The sequence below is a fragment of the Neltuma alba genome, unplaced genomic scaffold (genome assembly GCF_004799145.2).
Source record: "Neltuma alba isolate B1F8T4 unplaced genomic scaffold, ASM479914v2 tig00003204_pilon, whole genome shotgun sequence".
NCBI classification, from domain to species: domain Eukaryota; kingdom Viridiplantae; phylum Streptophyta; class Magnoliopsida; order Fabales; family Fabaceae; genus Neltuma; species Neltuma alba.
The window spans coordinates 20,522-42,076 of NW_021633187.1; the positions used below are offsets into that span (position 1 = coordinate 20,522).

At 35.7% G+C, this 21,555-nt stretch overlaps 1 long non-coding RNA gene across 1 annotated transcript; it reads left to right on the forward strand.

Moving 5' to 3' along the window:
* The first annotated feature begins 716 nt into the window (after positions 1-716).
* Positions 717-21,337, forward strand: LOC114740932 (uncharacterized). Its single transcript, XR_003739729.1, has 3 exons — positions 717-800; positions 3,992-3,994; positions 21,325-21,337. It is a non-coding gene; the product is annotated as an uncharacterized LOC114740932 (long non-coding RNA).
* The last annotated feature ends 218 nt before the right edge of the window (positions 21,338-21,555 follow it).

The window sequence follows — 21,555 nt, forward strand, 5'->3', positions numbered from 1 at the left end:
CCCTATTCTAACCACAATCAACCTCAGAGAATCAAACCCCCCCTTATCTTTGGTTCAAACTTCACTCCAAACCACAATATACCTCCTTAGGATCACACTTCCTAACTTTCAAAAGAATAAACTAAACAAACTAAAATAAAGAATGAATATACCTCTGACAAAGAACAAACAAACCATATGAAAAAAAATGGAGAGGAGACGGATGAACCAGAGGATGAACACTAGGGGCTGAAAAGATAGGGGATGGTGATAGACTCTTTTGTAGGAGCTTATCAAAAATGCTAGTTTGCAGAAAATATGTAGTAATTGTGTAAGTCCTAGGTCGATCTCTTGAGGAGCTAAGATTCCTTGAAAATCAGTTAACAGAGTATTCAACAAATTAAGTTGAAGAAAAGTTATCCTATGCAAATTGTTGGTTTATAAATTCTTTTAAAGAGTAGAATAAGAAGGAAAATGATTAGAAGTAGAGTATTAAAAGAACAGAATTGAAATCAACAAATTGGAAGAATTCCTTTAGAGAGTCACCTAGCCTTCACTGCCTATCAAGATTTAGTTTGTTTAGATTAGAAGAAAAATTTGAATGTGCCTTCAAAGATTAAGAAGATGAAATGCATTCAGAGCTCCCAGATGAATACTAAACAGCATCCATTAAATTTTAATCAACTCAGTCACGAATCCGATTTAAACAAATCCAAAAAATCACAACCGAATCTACTCTGAAACAAAAGAGCATTAGACACCTAAACACATAACATCTTCAAAATCCTAATTAAACAATCATAAAGAAATGCACAAACTCAGTTAATAAGAGTAGGAATCACAAGTTCTAAATAGAGACGAGATTTTCCAACTCCAAAAAAATAATCTGAGCAAACTTCCTTTCAAACTTCATGACTCAGGCTTCGGTTGAATCTCTAAAGGAAGAAGAAGATTTAGCTCCTCATGGCCGTAGGTATGGCTTTGGTAGATCTTTGAATTAATTTCCCCATAGCTAAACCAGTGCGAACGACGATTTGGCCAAGAGAGCAAGAAAGTCCGAAAACGAGAGAGAGAAAAAGTGAGAAAAAGAATGAAGTCAAGCCGTGTGGTCCTCCCCCCGTGTGTATCTTTCTTTCTTTAATAATATGTATATTATTTTCATAGATCATCTGGTCCCCACTTCTTTCGTTAATTTCTGTCCAACTTCCGTTCGATCCCCACTTGATTTTCAACTTGAATTTTTGGTCAAAGAAGAGCTACCCACGTGTCCCTCAATGCAAGTTGAATTTGTGTACAGCTGGCCAACACAATTGCTTTTAGACTTTCTTCAAAAACTCCACATTTTAGTGTTCCAAAATTGGCTCTGTACTTTCCCAATTTGCCCCTAAAAAATTGCCATCTGAAACAATATTAAGGCTCTCAAAATATCATTTTTTTCTATTATTTCTAGTTAAAATTTTTCTAAACTCCCATTTATTTTATACAAGCAAAATGTAATTAAGGAGTTTCATTAGATGGCAGCAGCAATGGGATAGACAGAGTGAATCGATGGTGAGAGAGACTGAGGAAAACCAAAACTGATGGTAGAGAAGACAAGGTAGCAACGTGAGTAAGAGAGAAAACTGAGAATGGTTATGGCAAGCTGTTCAAATGAGAGGGAATAAGAGTTTTGAGATTAGAAAGAGAAGGAAAAGACTGAAGGGTTATGGTTTTTAAAATTAGGAGAACAAATTTAACCCAAAAACCGACTAGATACCTAGGGGTAAAATGGAAAATTAAAACTCTTTAGGCTTTTTAACGGAAGAAGGGACAAAATCAGGTATAGAAATCATGCGAGCGCTACGATAGATATGACCTGGTGCCATGGGGGCTCAAACAAAGGGATACAAGCTTTTTGAAAAGACAGACACCACGACGGATTAACACATACCACGGCTCTTGTAACAGAACTAGAGAACCAAGAAGGTTAAATGCCACGGCAGTTTAGTAACTACGCCACGGCTCTTTATACCGAATTGGCACCTGAGTTAGGAATCCGCCATGGCACCTTATAAAACACATCGTGGCGCTTTCATAGAATTATCCTAGAATACCCAGAAACCTTTACCACCTAACTAGATACCTAACCCCCAACACACAAAAGTCACCCACAAAATCACAATCACAGGGACTATACAAACACTCAAAGACAACATACAAACCAAGCCTCAGGTGATCACAAGATCCAGAATAATCCAAGTAACCACAAGAGCTATACTATCAATTAATTTTAAGTTAGGGGAACTTGATATTCCAGCTATAACAGCAAGAGCATAGCTAAGGCTTAAGGAGCACAGTTTAACTTCTTTGAGATTAGGTTCAGGTGCACTTTCCTATTAGCAATGGTTAGAATTCAGCCATTCTTTCTTGCAAGGATCCAAACTTTGGGGAATAAACCTTCATGCCTATAAAAACAAAGATCAAACGTGAACTACTAAAATAGAATCAAAAGCAATAAACAATGTAAAGAAAAGTTCAGAGCTTAGGTCACCTTTCAAGTAGTGCTTGGTTTATAGTCTTTATCCTGACTCTTCAGCTCTTTATGATGACTTAAAGAAATAGATAGTAGAAACTTGACGATCTAGCTTTCTACCTGAGTAATGCTTCAACCGATGACTATTTGCATGAAACCTCTCACCTTGTTATTTTCTAGCTCCACTGCACCATGATTGGTAGCTTGTACCACAGTAAGTGGCCCTGACTAGTATGAGTTGAGTTTGCCTTACTTGAATGCTCACAAGAATATACTGAAGAACTTGAATCCAAGAAAGAACGATATGCAACTAGCTAATGAACATAATAAGTCATTTGTAAAGTGGCTCAAGCAAGAAGTGTTAAAAGATAGCAATCCTTCTGAGACAATACAGAGGCTAGCTGCAGGCCTTCTTTTGAGGTTTTGTGTTGGGGCGGATATGACATAAATGGTGATTCTTTTTACATAAAAACCCAAGACGATAAGAGTACCATGCAGAATAGTAGGGTGATGGTAGTAGCGGAAGCTATGCATTTTGCTAGTTCTAAAGACAGAAACCCAACGTTGGCGGTAATGTCCTATTATGGAATAATAGAAGAGATATGGGAGGTTAGTTATACCAAGTTTAAAGTTCCCGTCTTCAAATATAAGTGGGTTAATAGTAATGCTATGCAAGTGGATGAAGAATTTGGATTTGTTTCGGTCAATCTTGAGAGGTTTAGATATGGAGACGAGCCATTTATTTTGGTAAGTCAAGCAAAACAAGTGTTTTTTGTTCCCGATCTAGCAAAAAAGAAATTGTCTATCATGCTTCAAGGTAAAAGGCAAGGAGTTGGTGGAGATAATGGTGGCTTAGAGCTTAATCTTGATGAAACCCTGCCTTTCACAGCTACTCAACCAAAAACAGTTAAATTATATTTGGTAGATTATGACTATGCTGTGAGAGATAATCATTGTGAAGGAATTTGGGAGGATAATCGTTGTAAGGCTTAAATGAATTATTTGATGTTTTTGTTAAATATACTTAATAATGTTTTATACTAACTTGATATTTCTTATTCTTACATTTATTAATTCATTTTTCTTTAAATAGGAAATGGACGGATCCAGTCAACAAGGTTCTGGCGACGACAACTCTTTTACTAGCCAGAGAAAGGGTAGAGGGCCAACCCATATGAGGCATTTAGTTTTATGTGATGAGACCACACAGCCTATGAGGATTACAGTGGAGTTTGATAATGATTTGAAGCCTATAGGAAAGGCCGGGGCTCAATTTACTAGTTATGTGGGTTATGTTGTACGTAGTAAGATTGGCATTGACATTCCTAGCTGGAAGAAGGTGGATAAAGATTTGATGCAAAACATTTGGGAGGATATATTGGTAATCATGAATTGTTTTCTCTACTTATTTCAATTATAATTGCTTATTTACTTTATAACTCTATACTATTATTGTATTGCAGTTGACATTTGATATTCCCGCCACTGAGTAAATGAGAGACTGTTTGTTTAAGCAACTTGATAAATAGTGGAGGGATTTTAAAGCCACACTTACAAAACATTATATTCGTGAAAAAAGAAAGGGTGAGCATCATAAGGAACGATATTTGTTTATTAGTGACGAGGCATAGGAGAGTTTTGTGAAGCAACATGAAGACCCTGCATTTTAGGTTTGGTTTCTTCAAACTTAGTTTTTAATCAGGTCATATTTTATTTAACTAAACTAATTTTGTCGAATTTGTTTCATTGTCATAGGCATTGAGTCAGAAGAATAAACAAATATTTGAGCAAAATGTGTACCCACATACCATGTCTCGTGCAGGGTATGGTGGGTTGGAAAGAAGTATGATGGAGGAACGGATGAAGAATACACAAATGGCTGCTGTTTCAGATCCTACTGGCTACATTCCACCCATTGAGCGTCCTTCTCGCCAAGAAAAATGGAAGGTAGCGAGGATTAAAAAGGGTCAATACATTACTCCACAGTCTGCGGTTGTTGCTGAGAGGATTGTAAGTAATATTTAAGAATTATGCTTCATTAATTGCTTTTTTCAATTATCTTAAATTGAATTTGTTACTCTAATGTTACAGGATACATTTGAAGAGTAATTATCCCAAGGTACATTCATCCCTTAAGGACGGATGGATATCTTGGCCACTACTATTAAAAAGGCTAACCATCTCGACAGAGTCAGAGGGACCCCTACAGGGATTGGTATTAAAGAATTTTTTGGCTCTGCTTCACGAAGAAGCACTATATAATCCTCCGCTAACATGGTATCTAAAGAGGAGCTCAACCAAGGAGTACAGGAAGAAACAGACAGAGTTCGAGCTGAACTCAGTCAACAACACATGGCAGAGATGCAAAAGATACATGACGAATTCGATGCCAAGCTTCAACAGACTCTGATGATGATGGGCACAAGCAGATTCCAGATGCCCCGAATATCTAAACATTCCCAGGTAATAATCACACATCTTTTCAAATCTTCTAAAGGTTCATTTGATCTATTTAAACTTCTTTAATGTGCCTTAACTAATTTTATATTATGTTTAAGGGTTCACCTATGATAAAAAGCGGGAAGGGCAATAATAATCAACACAGCAACTGACAGTGTCTGGCCCTAACCCTAGCCCTGACCCAGTCGAAGACAATGGAATACCGTGTACTCTCTATGTGGATTATGAAAATTCACCTGTTCATGTCGCTAGTGGTTGAGCATTCATGGGCACAACGATTCACGACAACAAAATTCTGAGCAATCAAGCAAGGGTGACAGTGGAGAGAATTGTTTATGGTCAGGGGGTACACCAGTATCCAATCCTACTAATGAGGTTCAACTCTTGGCCTAAGCCAAAGGACATTTCATTTTGTGGCCAAAGAGACTTATTGCAAAGCCAATGGTAAAGAAGGCGGCAGCGAAGAAGGCCACAACGAGCGTATCATCAGATCCTGTACTCTTGCCTCTTCCTGGTGATGTTGTGCTTATGTATTCCAGTTTGGAGGTTCTTCATTTCATAGTGCCAAATATGGATAAACCTGTTACTTTCAAGATGCCGCTGGGGATTGTGGATTCAGATATAACATACGACTTCACCGTTAACAAGAGGGACCTCGTTCAGTTCCTCAACTTTGAGGACCTTGATATAGTTTTCGTGCAACTCGCTATTTTGTAAGTTACAATATCATTTTCTTATTTTATGTTATACTTTATGCATGTCCTAATGTTTCTTATTTGAACAACAGGCACTTTACTCAAATTTGTCGGAATGGAAGACTTGAAGGAACATATAGTTTTATGTGTCCTCAAAGGGTGCAGAAACAGCTTAATACTATGGACGCGAGGTCGATCTACATGATGACCACAATAGCTCAGACCAGAAAGCTAATATATTTTGTACCTTACATGGAAGGGTAAGTGTATTATTGTATTTGAGATACACAAGTTGTATGTGTAGGATTATAATTAACATGGTTTGTCTTTTATAGTTATCATTGGACTCTAATTGTTTGTGCCCCTTTTGATAACAAAGTTTACTGGTTCGATTCACTCTGTGGAAGTCCATCCGAAGAAACCAAAGATGTCATTGACACGTTAGTTTATGCTTATATATTTATTACTTGTGAAGTTTATAAAAACATGCTCTAATATCATTTTCTTTTATACTGTTGATAGGGCTTTTCATGGTTTTAATGTTATGGCGATTAAACAAAATAGACAACTACCAACATGGATTCTTCTAAAGGTATGTTGTTTTGAACTAACTTTTAAACCTTTTTAGATGAATTAAAGTTAATGTTTATAATCAACAATGTCTAACATTCAATTTTATATTTCATTTTGTTAGTACCGTTGTCAACAAGGACATGTTAAATGTGAATATTATGTCATTCGCTATATGAATGACATCATTGAGACAGGAGTGACTGAGAAATTAGACGAGGTAAAGATGAGTTATGTTGCATGACATTCTTCAATTCATTTCACATTTTTGACTAAGTTTACTATGTTATTTTTGATTGATAGGTATTTCAAAATACTGCGCCATATCCCATGGATGACATCAACTTGATGAGGGACACTTTGTCAACAACATTGGTACAAAATATTGAAACTTTCAAATAGTTAGGTCATTCCCCAAAAATTTATTATTAGATATTTTCTCTTGGTTCCTTCTTATACATGTTCATGATTTCTATTGTAAAGACAAAAGTGATTACTTTTTTTTTTAGAATTGCTGGTTTTCTTGGTTCCTAGTCTATACGTGTTCTTTGGTCTTAGGTTCCCCTTAGTTCTATTGGTTTCTCTATTTTTGCTTTGTGTAAAAGAAATTTCAATGCTGTATATATTAACTAACTAATTGATCTTGTTCTGCGTATTCTGCACTGCCTACATTTATTTGAAACTGTAAACTGCAAAGTAGTAAAAATGAAATCGAGCAGAATTTAAAAAAAAAAAATTTTCAACGGTGGTTATATAAATAATCGCCGTTAAAATAGTTTTCCACGGTAGTTACATAAAAAAACCTCTGTGGAAAGTAAACTTTCAACATCGATTTACTTTCCACGACGGTTTTTTATGTAACCATCGTGGAAATATAACTTTCTATGGCGGTTTCTTAAGCAATTGCTGTAGAATTTTAATTTTCCACGGCGGTTGTTTACTTAACCGTCGTGGAAAATCAATTTTCCACGGCCGTTTTCAACCGCCGTGTTTTGTTTACCTTTCAACATCGCCTGTATCAACTTCGCCTTCAAAACCACCGTGAAAAACCACTATTAACCACCTTTAAAAGCCTTTTTTCTTTGGTAGTGAATAGACTAACAAGTGAAATGCATGAGTAGTAAAGAATCAACTCAAAGTGAGCTAAAGTACAATCATAAAAGAACACCAATGTGCAAATCTTAACATTTTGAGACAGAAATCCTTGCTTTTCAAACCACCATTGAATGCCTTATTTCAAATTTATTCCTTTGTTGCAACTTATTTTCTTTTTATATTTTTTATAACTTTCTTTCTTTGGCTTTTTCTAAACATTTTCTTCTCTTTATTGCCTTTTCTATTTCTTTTTCTTCTTTTGTTTTCTTTCCCCCCCCTTTTTTCCTTTTTTTTGGCCATCCAAAACCCAAGAAGACAAAGATATAGATTTTAATGATGTACTTTTCAAAATGAAAAACCAAATAACTCATGCAAAACACCTGCTAAAAAAACAATGAATGGAATGAAAGTGAAGGCTCAAAGGGGTGAACAAAGGTTAGATGAAGTGGTTTGTGTTTAGGTAAAGGTTTAGAAATGAATGCCCCTATCATCTTCACAAATCTAAGTATTAATGTAGCTTTGAAAAAGAATCTAAACAAGTTCTAGAGGTTAACCAAAACTAGGTGGAAATCACACAAGATGAGAAAGAATACATGGCTCAAAAATCCTTCCATCAAGGCTTTCTCTAAGATGTTTCCTCCTTAAGGGTCAAGCTATGAGACAAGGTTAATAACACTGCACCAAAGGCATTCTACAATGCTAACCAAATTCTCAGTTTTGGAAAGAAGCTATTAAAGCTAAAATAGATTCCTTGAATCAAAATAAAACATGGATTTTGGTTGACTTGCCTCCAGGAGCAAAACCTATTGGGTGCAAATGGGTTTTTAGGAAAAAATATTTTTCAGATAGATCAATTGATAAATATAAGGCTAGATTGGTAGCCAAAGGTTTTACTCAAAAAGAAAACGTTGACTATTTCGATACATTTTCTCCTGTGACTAGGATTTCTTTTGTTAAATCTTGATTGCTTTAGCTTCGATCCACAAGCTTTTTATTCACCAAATGGATGTTAAAACAGCCATTTTAAATGGTGATTTAGAAGAAGAAATTTATATGACCTAACCTGAGGGGTGTATAGTTCTTGGACAAGAAAACAAAGTTTGTAAACTTGTTAAGTCTTTATATGGTTTGAAACAAGCGCCTAAACAATGGCATGAAAAGCTAGACCAAGTTTTGTTAAGTAGTGGCTTCTCTACTGTTGAGGTAGAACGTTGTGTTTACACAAAACTTGTAAATGGTGATTGTGTGATTATTTGCTTATATGTGGATGACATGCTTATTTTTGGTACTAGCATGAATGTTGTATGTGAGACAAAAAGTTTTCTTGCTTCAAATTTTGATATGAAAGATCCGGGTAAAGCAAAGGTCATATTGGGCGTTAAAATCATAAGGAATGAACGTGGTATCCTACTTTCTCAAGAACACTACATTGAGAAAATCTTGAGAAAGTTCGAACACTATAATGTTTCTCCTTTTAGCACTCCTTATGATTCCAATATGCATTTAACAAAACATGAAGGAGATCCAGTTGCTCAATCTAGATATGCACATATTATTGGGAGTCTGTTGTGTTTAATGAACTATACCAGGCCGGACATAGCTTATGATGTGTGTAGGTTGAGCAAATATACTCACTGCCCAAGCAGTAAGCATTGGGAGGCTTTGCTGAGGGTATTATGTTACTTGAGGGGTACCATGAACTATGGTATACTATATAGTGGATTTCTCGTTGTATTAGAAGGATACAATGATGCTAGCTGGGTATCAGACTCAGATGAGACAAAATCCACTAATGGCTATATTTTCAATCTTGGTGGTGGTGTAGTAACATAAAATTCAGCTAAACAAACTATACTAACAAAATCCTTAAGGGATTCTGAGTTTATTGCAATGGAGTTGGCTGGTTCTAAGGCTGAGTGGTTGAAAAACTTCTTAGCAAATATTCCATTGGGTGAAAAACCAACACCATCAGTGTCTTTACATTGTGATAGCCAATCGGCGATAGCTACAGCTAAAAATAAAACCTTTAATGGTAACAGTGGACATATTCGATTGAGACATAACATTATAAGGCAGCTGCTAAAAGATGGAGTAATCTTAATCGATTATGTGAGATCAGAAGAGAACCTAGTGCATCTGTTAACAAAACCTCTAGGGAGGAAACAAATTTATGAAACATCAAGGGGAATGGAACTGAAGCCAATTCGAAATTAACAGCGATAGCAACCCAACCTTTGTGATTGGTGATCCCATAAAGAAGGTTCAATGGGTAAGAACAAGTCATTTGTTAGTTCTGCTAGCACTAAATAAACTAGCAGCCCCTTCCTATGGCGTGTGAGAAAGTGCTATAATGCATTTTGGTGAGGCTGAGCGGAAGCTCTTAATGATTTCGTAGTCCCACGGGATGGTGTGCTCATTGTAGGTACACTTAATGAAATCACCTCTACGAATATGGAGTAGGGCCGCTATTATGAGATCGTGGCAAAATCTCTAGAGCATTCGTTATGCAGCAGGCAGTGGCATGCGCATGGCCGTTTTAATGTGCAAAAACGCCGTTAATAGCAGAAATATAGGGGTACAGTCTGACTATTAGTACCTCTAGTACACACGTGGAGATTTTGGTTTTAAGTTCATAAGAACCACCGACACCTCTGTGTACTAAGTATTATTGGTCTAGGTCTAGTTTTAAGTTGAAAGGACCACCAGATACAATGATTGTACTCATGTGTGTAACTCAGCTAATAGTATTTTCTTTGACACATGTGGGGGATTTTTGTAATATTTTTTGGGTGTGTCAAAGAAAGAATCCTACATTAATTGGGAATGTAGAAAGATAAAAATAAATTGAGCACTAATCATGGACAGATTTTCCTATTATTATTTGGAATACGAAAATCAAATATTGAAGAGTTTTAATATCATAAACGGATTTTCAATGCCTTAAAGATTGAGTGTTTGAAAATTCTTAATGGGTATTTATTATTTTTGTATGTTGAAAAGTTCAAATATCAAACTGTGGAAGATTCTAAATAAAAACGGTAGGTTTTTATTATTAGTACGGTCCGTTCAATTTAAATAAAAACGGTTGAAGCATTTGAAATTAGGTCCATTCAAATATGTTCAATGCATTAACCGATCATATATTAAAAATTTTTGAAATAGTGAACGGATTCTCCATTTACTTCCAACGTCCATGATATTGCAACGTCCCTAAATTGATGGCATGCATTCAATTTTACAAAATTAGCGGTTTAATGCAAAAAGGAGGTTGCCAACATTTAAAATATGAGGCCTATAAAAGGGTGTTTCATTCTAAGGTTTTACACACAAAGAGCTCGGATCATCAAAGGAGAGTTTAGTTACTTTAATTTCCTATCTAATAATTGTTTAACAATTTCTAGGTCTTAGGATAGTTATTCTGATTATTGAAAAATTTCTATTGTTTAATTTGATTATATTTGGAGATTATTATGACTGGATTATTGTTTAGCATTTGACATTGTTCTGTTTATAGCTTTAATTTCAATTATAATGTTGTGGTTATGACATTTGTATTGATTTTGGAGTTAATATATTGTGATTTTCTAAGGTGGCTTGGAATCTTGGATCATATTTTCTCTTTCTAGTATTAATTCTGTTGTTTTGGATTTAAGAGTTCTAATTAAGCATTGGTTTTTAGCATCATTAATCACATTTTACTATTCTGGTTGCAGTTAGTAAGTTGGGATTTTAGGAAAATATTTTGTGGCAATTCAAGGTGGCTCGGTTGTTGGATTAAAAGCTTAATTATAATTCTAAATTCATTATTTTAACTCCCGTATCTTTTGAAGTGAGGATTACATGTGTTGTTCAATTAGAGGATTGATTATTATCATTGTTATTTAGGTGTTTCATTTTCCTTTCTTTAATCTTCATTCATTTTAATCATTTTTATATAAAAACAAAAAAGTGTATTTTAATTTCAATTTAATTTATGGTGTTTAAGTAGAAATTATTAAATCAAAAATCCTTTTTATAGTTTAGGTTACTTGCATTTATTTACTAGGATTTAATTTCATTTTCAGCTCCTCAAAGTGAATACGACCTGGATTATGCACTATATTACATTAATTCGGTTAATTTTTGGAGTAACCCCAAAGTGACAAATTAAGGGCAAATAACTTCAAGTGGCGTCGTTGCCATGGAGCCAAGAAATTGGTTCCCTAGTAATTAAGTGTCAAGTAGCCTTGATTGGGGTTCATTTGTTGAGCCTTTTTAATTTTTATTTTTGTTAGTTTTTGCATTTTCTTTAGTAGTTTTGCATTTGTTTCTTTTGACTTTTCATAGCATTTCTTTCCTTTGCATAGAAAATTTTTTAAAAACACAACTAAATATCTTGATTTTTCATTCATTTGTATTTTTCATTTTCATTTTCATTTTACCTCTTGCATTTCCATTCTCATACACATACACTTGCATTGTACTACATTCATCTTTTTTTTTTTTTTTTTGCTTAATTGCTTCTGATTGGTTGATTGTTTATGCCAAGAAGGGTAGGTTCAAAACCCTAGTTCCTTCCAATCTTGAGCTTCAAAGTTCTTTAAGGGAAGTTGGACAAGACCAAAGGGTAGAACGGACTAGTGAGGTTGAACTAGACAATTTAACTGGTCTAGATTTGCTGGTTGACTTAGGTGACATAATGGAATTGTTAAGAATCCTAACGGTAACAACAATGGTGGTAATGACAGAGGGGGCAATGGACATAATGGGAACATGATAGAGTATGAGAGAATAATAGAGGTAATCCCAGAAGAAGAACCATTAGGGAAGCCACTACTTCTGATGCAAGTTATGATCCTTTAATGTTGCATGCCCTAATGTTGATGTCAATTTTGAGATTAAAGGTCTACTGCTTAATTCTTGCCTAAATTCTATGGTTTGACACGTGGGGACCCATACAATCATCTGAAATATCTCTCTATGGTATGTTCTAGCATGAAGCTGGTTGGGGCTAATCTGGATAAGGTTCTTTGGAAGGTATTCCACTTGTCTCTAGAAGGCAAAACGCAAGAATGGTACTTGAGCTTGCCTAAGCATATGGTAGATGCCTACCATAACTGGAACAACCTCAGAAAAGCATTCTTGGAGAAGTATTTCCCTACTTTCTAGACTTCCACATTGAGAAAAGAGATCTACTCTGCAAAGCAAGACTACGATGAGTCACTTTATGACTACTGGAACTGTTTTCAAGACTTGCTTTCTAGATGTCCACACCATCAGACTCCAGATAAGCAGTTAGTCCAATGCTTTTATGATGGACTTAAGACCCAAGGCAAGGGGATGTTGGATGCTGCTTCTGGGGGTTCTCTCATTGATTTAACTGCTGAGGAGGCATGGGAACTTATCAAGAAAATAGGCTTGAACCATCAATAGTATAACATTAGGGAGTCTAAAAATGTCAATGCAATGCATACTAATCCTTCTTCACTCCACATTCCTTAATTGGACACATTCACTTCTCAAATTGCTGCTTTGACTACACAGTTGAATAAATTTGCATCTCACACTCCCCTTATTGACACTTAGAATCCTAATTCTATGGAGATGACTGCACCTAGTTGTGAGCATTGTAACTCTGTTATGCACATCTCTGCTGCTTGCCCTCATAGATATGAGGAAGTTTCTGCCATGTATCAAGGAAGGGCCAATTAATCTAAGCAATGGAACCCATACTCAAATACATACAATGAAGGGTGGAAAGCTCATCCAAATTTTCGAAGGGGAAGAGGTGACAATAGGCAGGTTTAAGAATGGTTTCAAGGGAATATGGTTCCTCAAGGGAAATCTTACTATAGAGGGTTACAAGGAGAATCTTCTAGAGCCATGTCTACCCCATAGTAACCGCAGTCTAAGGATGATGAGCGGTTCTCTCGAATACTCAAGGGCATTGAGGCAATGACTGAGCACATATCTAAGTCTAAAGCTAAATCTGAAGCTAGATTTGCAACCCTAGAGAATAGGATGGAGCAACGGGAAACTAGAACCTCTAATTTGACTTCTTATGTCACTAAGTTGTCAAATGGTATGAGTGAACAGCAAGCTAAGGCTAGTGGTTCAATGCCTTCCAACACGGTGATAAATCCTAAATCTTTGAATGCAATTACATTAATAAGTGGTAAGGAAATTGATGCTAAGACAGTGCAATTCAAAGATGAAGAGAATGAAGAACCAGTCAATGAAGAAATAGAAGTTGAGTCTCCTCCTTCTAAAATTACTCAAGACATTCCCAAGGCTATTCAAGAGACCTCTATTCAATCTAAAGAGCCAATAGAGAACAAATCACTATCCAAAAGTGATGAGGTAAACATTTCTGACTTGCCTTTTCCTTATTCATATCTCATGAGTAAGAAAATTGTTGAAAAGAAAGATAATGATGAGCTTTTTGAAATGTTTAGCAAACTTGAGGTTAATGTGCCATTACTTGATTTGATTAAGAAGATGCCTAAGTGTGCTAAGTTTCTGAAAGATCTATGTACAAACAAGAGGAAGTATAGGCATTGTAAGAGAATCCAATTGGGGTCTATTGTTAGTGCTATCTTTAAGCCACAGCTACCTATTAAGTGTAAAGACCCAGGTTCCTACACTATTCCCTGTATTATAGGCAAAACAAACATTTCACATGCCTTACTAGACTTAGGTTCAGCCATAAATGTTATGCCTACCTCTATTTATGAGAGTTTGGGTATTCATGCCTTGAAAGATACTAATGTTGTGCTAGGTCTAGCTAATAGGACTGAGACACCATAAGGGCTTTCTTGAGGATGTTGTCATGCAAGTGAAGGGTCTTGTGTTCCCAACTGACTTCTGTGTGCTAGATATGACTGATGAGATTAAAGTCGATAGCACTTTGATTCTAGGAAGATCTTTTCTTAGAACAGCCCAAACCATAATTAATGTGAAAGACGGGGTCATTACCATGGGCTTTGGGGACCAACAAATTACCTTCGACATTTTTTATGCTGAGTCAAGGTTATGCAGATTGCTCTTATTTGGGTGTTAATTTGATTGATTATGCCGTTAATGATGTTAATGATTTGCATGAATCTGAGATGCATAAACATGACTGGTACGCTGAGATTGTTGAGCATGATGATGTATTTGCTTGTTTATCTACCCCTCATTCTGCTTCTTTTTGCTCATGTTATGGTGACGTGTTGTGTGTTAACTATTTAGAAGTTGATCACCTCCTTTCCATCTCTCATGATTTTGATGCATCATCTTGTCTTAACCATGATTCTGCCTTGAACATTACACTTTGATGATAGCCTTGAGAAAGGTGAGTTTGTTGATTCTGTAGGTACTAATAATAAAAGAGCTGTTACACAAGCTACACCGGTAGCTTCTCCTTTGAGTGGTGCTGGAACATTAGAAAAGGCTAGCAACAAGATTGCTACTCACTTAGTCACTTCTAATCCCACTCTTCCTTGTGATTTACTTAATGTTTCTGTTGATAAAATTGATACCGATCCTCTTTTTTGTAGGTCATCCAAGAATGGCACTAAGTTGGCAAGTGGAGGACACACACATCATGATGAGCTTATATCTCCTTCCCTAAGCCACATAGACATGCCATTTGCATTGAATGCACTTGACATAAAAGAATTAGTTCCTTCTGTTGTGCAACCTCCTGATTTAGAATTGAAACCCCTCCCTCCTAATTTGAAATATGTCTTTCTTACTGCTGATTCTAAATTGCCTGTTATTATTTCCAGTTCTTTAAGTAGTTTTGAAGAAGAAAGATAGATTTCTGTGTTGAAGAGTCATAAAGGGGCTATAGGATGGTCTTTAACGGACATTCCAGGGATTAATCTATCAGTTTGCACATACAGGATCCTTTTGAATGAAGGATCCAAGCCAGTTAGGCAACCACAGAGGAGATTGAATCCTCTCATTTTGGATGTGGTTAAGAAGGAAGTCTCAAAGTTATTGAGTACTGGGATCATCTATCCCATATCAGACAGCGAGTGGGTAAGTCCGGTACAAATAATACCAAAGAAGAGCGGTATCACAGTAGTGAGAAATGAAAATGATGAACTGATTCCAACTAGGGTTCAAAATGCTTGGAAAGTGTGTATAGATTATAGGAAGTTGAATGATGCCACGAGAAAGGACCACTTTCCATTACCTTTTATAGATTAAATGTTGGAGAGAATTTCAAGAAAGTTTCACCATTGATTTCTGGACAGTTTTTCTGGCTATTTTCAAGTGCCCATTGCTCCTGAAGATCAGGACAAAACTACTTTTACATGCCCTTTTGGTACCTTTGCTTATCGAAGGATGCCATTTGGGTTGTGCAATACTCCAAGCACTTTTCAAAGGTGCATGATGGGAATATTTAGTGATCTTCTAGAGCAGAACATGGAGGTTTGTATGGATGACTTCACTATTTACGGTGCGAGTTTTGATGAGTGCTTGAATAGCCTAGAGCAGGCTCTTGAGAGGTGTATTGATAAAAAATTGGTTTTAAACTTTGAAAAAAGTATCATTTCATGGTTGATAAAGGGATAATCTTAGGTCACCTCATCTTCCAAAAAGGAATTGAGGTTGATAGGACCAAATTTGAAGTTATTTCATCACTTTCTTATCCTACTTGTTTAAAGGACTTGAGGTCTTTTTTAGGGCATGCAGGTTTCTATCAGCGCTTTATTAAGGATTTCAGTAAAGTTGCTTTGCCTCTTTCTACCTTGTTGAAAAGAGATGTTGAATTTAAATTTGATGATAAGTGTAGGTATGCTTTTGACACTTTGAAATCTATGCTTGTTTCACCTCCTATTCTCACTACAGCTAACTGAAATTTACATTTTGAGTTGTCTTGTGATACTTCTAACTTTGCAGTAGGTGCCATGCTTGGCCAGAGGGAGGAGAAACGGTCTAAAGTCATCGCATATGCCTCCAAGACGCTTGATTCCACTCAAGTGAATTATACCACTACAGAGAAGGAACTGTTTGCTATTATTTTTGCTTTGGATAAGTTTAGATAATATCTAATAAACTCTCGAGTGGTTGTTTTTATAGATCATATAGTGGTTCGATACCTATTTAAGAAGCCTCAGTCTAAACCTAGATTGCTGAGATGGACTTTGCTACTACAGGAGTTTGATATTGAGATTAGAGGTAGAGCCGAAGCGGAGAATCATGTAGCTGACCACCTTAGTCAATTATCTGAAGGCATACAAGGAGTTGACTCTTCTGATCTTGTTATTGACTCATTTCCTGATTATGCACTTTTTACCTTGGCTATTTATGGGCCTTGGTATTCTAATATAGTTAATTATCTTGTCACTGACCTTATACCTCCTTCTATGTCTAAATTTTAGATTGATAAGCTAAAGAAAGAGGCAAGATGCTATATCCAAGATACTCCAATCCTGTGGAAGCAATGCAGTGACCAGATCATCAGACGCTGTGTTCCAAATAATGAGATCTGCTCTATCCTTACCTTTGCACATTCTTTATCTTGCGGGGGGCATTTTAGTGCTAATAAGACTGCTAGGAGGGTTTTAGAGTGTGGTTTTTATTGGCCTTCTCTATTTAAGGATGCTTATTCTTTCTGCAAGTCTTGTGATAAGTGTCTGAGGTTTGGGAGTTTGGGTAGGAAGCATGAGATGCCTCTAAGACCTATGCATTTTTTGTGAAATATTTGATGTGTGGGGCATGGACTTTATGGGTCCCTTCCCTTCGTCTTTTAGGTTTTCATACATATTACTTGCAGTAGATTATGTGTCTCATTGGGTAGAGGCAGTGCCAACTAGGAAAAATGATGCTTCTACTGTTGCCAAGTTTTTACGTTCTCATATCTTTTACAGGTATGGCATTCCAAGAGCAATCATCAGTGGCCAAGGAACACACTTCTGCAACAGGACCATCAAGTCTCTATTGGCTAAACATGGAGTCTATCACAAGCTGCCACTCTTTATCACCCTTAGACGAATGGGTTAGCTAAAGTCTCTAACTGAGAAGTGAAGCGAATACTTGAGAAGATCGTGAAACCATCCCATAAGGACTAGAGTGAAAGGCTTGAGGAAGCTCTTTAGGCTTACAAGACTGCCTACAAGACCCCTATAGGCATGTCCCCCTTTCAATTGCTCTATGGCAAGGCTTGCCATCTACCTATGGAGATTGAGCATAAATCTTATTAGGCAATCAAGGCATGTGATGCATATCTCAAATCTTCACTTGTCAATCGGAAGATACAACTCTAAGAACTTGAAGAAATGAGACTTGAATCCTATGATAATGCCAGAATCTATAAAGACAAGCTAAAAATGATTCATGACAGACAGATTCTGAGGAAGCAGTTTCATGAAGGTGACAAGGTTCTGAAGTTTAAAGCCCGGTTGAAGCTGATGCCTAGGAAGTTTGTTACCAAGTGGGAAGGTCCATTTAGAGTTACTAAAGTATATCCCTTTGGCACGGTAGAGCTCGTAGATGAGGAGACCATTATGACTTCACAAGTCAATGGCCATCTGCTGAAGCACTACCATAAGGATCAAAGACCTCCTAATCACACGGTTGTTCCCTTCCACCCTACTCTTTTACTTTCTGTTGTATTGCTAGTGATATCTATTGCTGAGATAGTTATGAGTAAGTGTGGGGGAGGGAACTTCTCTAATAGTTGTAGTTGTAGCTCTTTATTTCTGTTTAGTAGTTGTTTGTTTCTTTCCTCTTGATTCTGCCATCTCTTTTGATCACTTGATTTATACTTGTCCATTTTCTTTTCACATTATCTTATCATATCCCTCCCTTCTCTCTTTTTCGTGATAGTGATGTGTTGTGCTTCGATTTCAAATCGGACTTCACAACTTCGACTTCACCTGAGAGTTTACGTTAAGATAATGTTGTTTTTTCTTACATTGAGGACAATGTATTGATCAAGTATGGGGGAGGGATTGTTGTTGAGTTGTTGAGCTGTTTTTGAAAAAAAAAATTTGCCTTTGGATTTGCTCCTATTTCCTAAGTATTGCTGCTATAATTGCTCTCTCCTTTGCCTTATTAGTTGATTTCTGAATTGCATCGCATGATTTGAGAGTGATTCTTGCTTAGGAATTTTGTTGCTGGTTTCTATGTCCTCTTGCTTTCATTCACCTCAGTGTTCTGCACTGCTGTATGGGCGAGTTGCTGTTTTCTCTGTTGCTGACTTTTGACTTTTGTAATCCTTGGGCATCTCTTTTAAAATCTTTTTGCACAATGCTTGTGAATGTTGCACGGTTGAGTTTGATTGCATTTGATTTGAGTGATTTATGTTCTTAGTTGGTTAGCATAGTAGAATTCATTTGGTGTAGTGTTATTAACCTCGTTTCATAGCTTGATCCTTAAGGAGGAAACATCTTGGAGAAAGCCTTGATAGAAGGATTATTGAGCCATGTATTCTTTCTCATCTTGTGTGATTTTCACCTAGTTTTGGTTAACCTCTAGAACTTGTCTAAATTCTTTTTCAAAGCTACTTTAATACCTAGGTTTATGAAGATGATAGGGGCATTCATTTCTAAATTTTTACCCAAACACAAACCACTTCATTTAACCTTTGTTTACCCCTCTGAGCCTTTACTTTCATTCTATTCATTGCTTTTTAGCACGTGTTTTGCATGAGTTACATTTGGTTTTTTATTTTGAAAAGTATATCATTAATGTCTATATCTTTGCCTTCTTGGGTTTGGATGCCAAAGAAAAAAAGCAAAAAAAAAAAAAGAAATAGAAAAAGGCAATAAAGAGAAGAAAATGTTTAGAAAAAGCCAAAGAAAGAAAGTTATAGAAGGAAAAAGAAAAGAAAAGAAATAAGTTGCAACAAAAGAATAAATTTGAAATAAGGCATTTAATGGTGGTTTGAAGAGCAAGGATTTCTGTCTCAAAAGGTTAAAATCTGCATATTGGTGTTGTTTCATGATTGTACTTTAGCTTACTTTGAGTTGATACTTTATTACTTATGTATTTCACTTGTTAGTCCATTGCATTCATTTGGCCTTGTTTTTTCAACATTACAACCCTTCAAGTCCCCTTGATCATGAATCTAAGGTATGCTAGTGATGGAGATATTAGAATCTCTACAAGCTTATGGTAGGTGCTAATCTAGGTGGATTGAGTGAAATTTTTTCCATTTGAGAGATGAATGAAACACTTGTAATCTATGTGAGCTCTATTATGTTTCTCTTCCTTTATCCTGCTATGTTTCAAGTGTTAATTTCTTTGCACTGAAGTATTCTACAATTGTTGATTGATTAGGAATAAAGGTTGCTTGAGTTAATTGCACATTCATGCTTAGTTAGTTTTATGTTTGCTTGCATTGAGTCTCTTTATTAGATTCCTTTTTATTGATGTTTTGCCCAGGAGTGCAAAAGGCTAAGTGTGGGAGAGTTAACAAACTCAATTATTTTTATATATTTTGATATCTTTTATATGGGTTTTGTCAACTTAATTGGTCCTTTGTTGGTCTCAATTGATTGTTAATTGATTTATTATATTTTATTTTTGAATTATTATTTTTTAGGGGCAAAATTGTCATATTTTGGTTTAATTATAATTAATTGATTTTTAAGGACAATTAATGCTACTTTATTCTTAAATTTTGATTACAGGTTTTTGGAAGATTTAAAAAATAAAAATAAAAAAGAAACAAAGAAGTAAAAAATAATATAAATAAATAAATAATATATATAATAAAGGGGGGAGCAAAACGCAACTTCCTGTCCCCAACCTAATATACTACTACCTCCGGTCCTTATTATAAGACCCATTTGACTTTTTGTTTGGTCCTAATTATAAGACCCCAATCCATTTTGTCTCCCATATTTATGCATTTTTTTCCAAGATAATCCTTCTAATAATAATAGTTCTAGCCAATATACTTAATTAGCAAGGATATTTTAGGAATGACAACACTTATTTATTACAAATAACTAACTTAACTTACTTCCTTAATCTTCTCAAATAAGTCAACTGGGTCTTATAATTAGGACCGGAGGTAGTATAATTCATTCATCACCTTTATTCAGGAGGGGCACGAGTGACGGCGCAGGCGAGAAACAAAAAAAGAAAGAAGGACTAGTAGGCAACAAAAAAAGGGATTTAGCGTGAGGGGCAAGGGATCACTTCTCTCACCTCCATTCAAGACCATCATCATCGTCGACTTCTTACTGGTGGCAGCGAGAAGAGAGCAACAAGAGAAGAGCGAACCAGGGGGGCTCGACACACAATCCATCATCATCTTCTTCTCCTTCTAGATGCGAACAAAGTGGTGGCAGAGGGAGATCTGGCGTGAACAGTGTTCTTTATGGCAGCCCATAGTAGAACATTGATTGTGGCATTCCTTATAGCAAATCGTTGCTAGAGCTTAATGACTTTCTAATTCAACAACAATGGCAGGAGCTCGAATCATAAGGGAGCCTTAGTTACTTTAATTTTCTGTCCAATAATTGTTTAACAGTTCCTAGGTCTTAGGATAGTTATTCTAATTATTGGAAAATTTTTATTGTTTAATCTGATTATATTTGGAGATTATTGTGACTGGATTATTGTTTAGCATTTGACATTGGGCTGTTTATAGCTTTGATTTCAATTATGATGTTGTGGTTATGACATTTATATTGATTTTAGAGTTAATATATTGTGATTTTCTAAGGTGGCTTAGAATCTTGGATCATATTGTCTCTTGCTAGCTTTAATTCTATTGTTTTGGATTTAGGAGTTCTAATTAAGTATTGGTTTTTAGCATCCTTAATCCCATTTTACTATTCTGGATGCAGTTAATAAGTTGGGATTTTAGGAAAATATTTTGTGGCAATTCGAGGTGGCTCAGTTGTTAGATCAAAAGCTTAATTATAATTTTAAATTCATTATTTTAACTCCCGTATCTTTTGGAGTAAGGATTGCCTGCGTTGTTGAATTGGAGGATTGATTATTATCATTGTTATTTGTGTGTTTCATTTTTGTTTCTTTAATCTTCATTCATTTTGATAATTTTTATATAAAAACAAAAAGAAAAGTATTTTGATTTCAATTTAATTCATGGTGTCTAATTAGAAATTATCAAATCAAAAATCTTTTTTATAGTTTAGGTTACTTGCATTTATTTACTAGGATTTAATTTCATTTTCAGTTCCTCAAAGTGAATACGACTCAGATTGTGTACTATATTGTATTAATTCGGTTAATTTTTGGAGTAACCCAAAGTGACAAATTAAGGGCAATTAACTTCGAGTGCTATGGGCT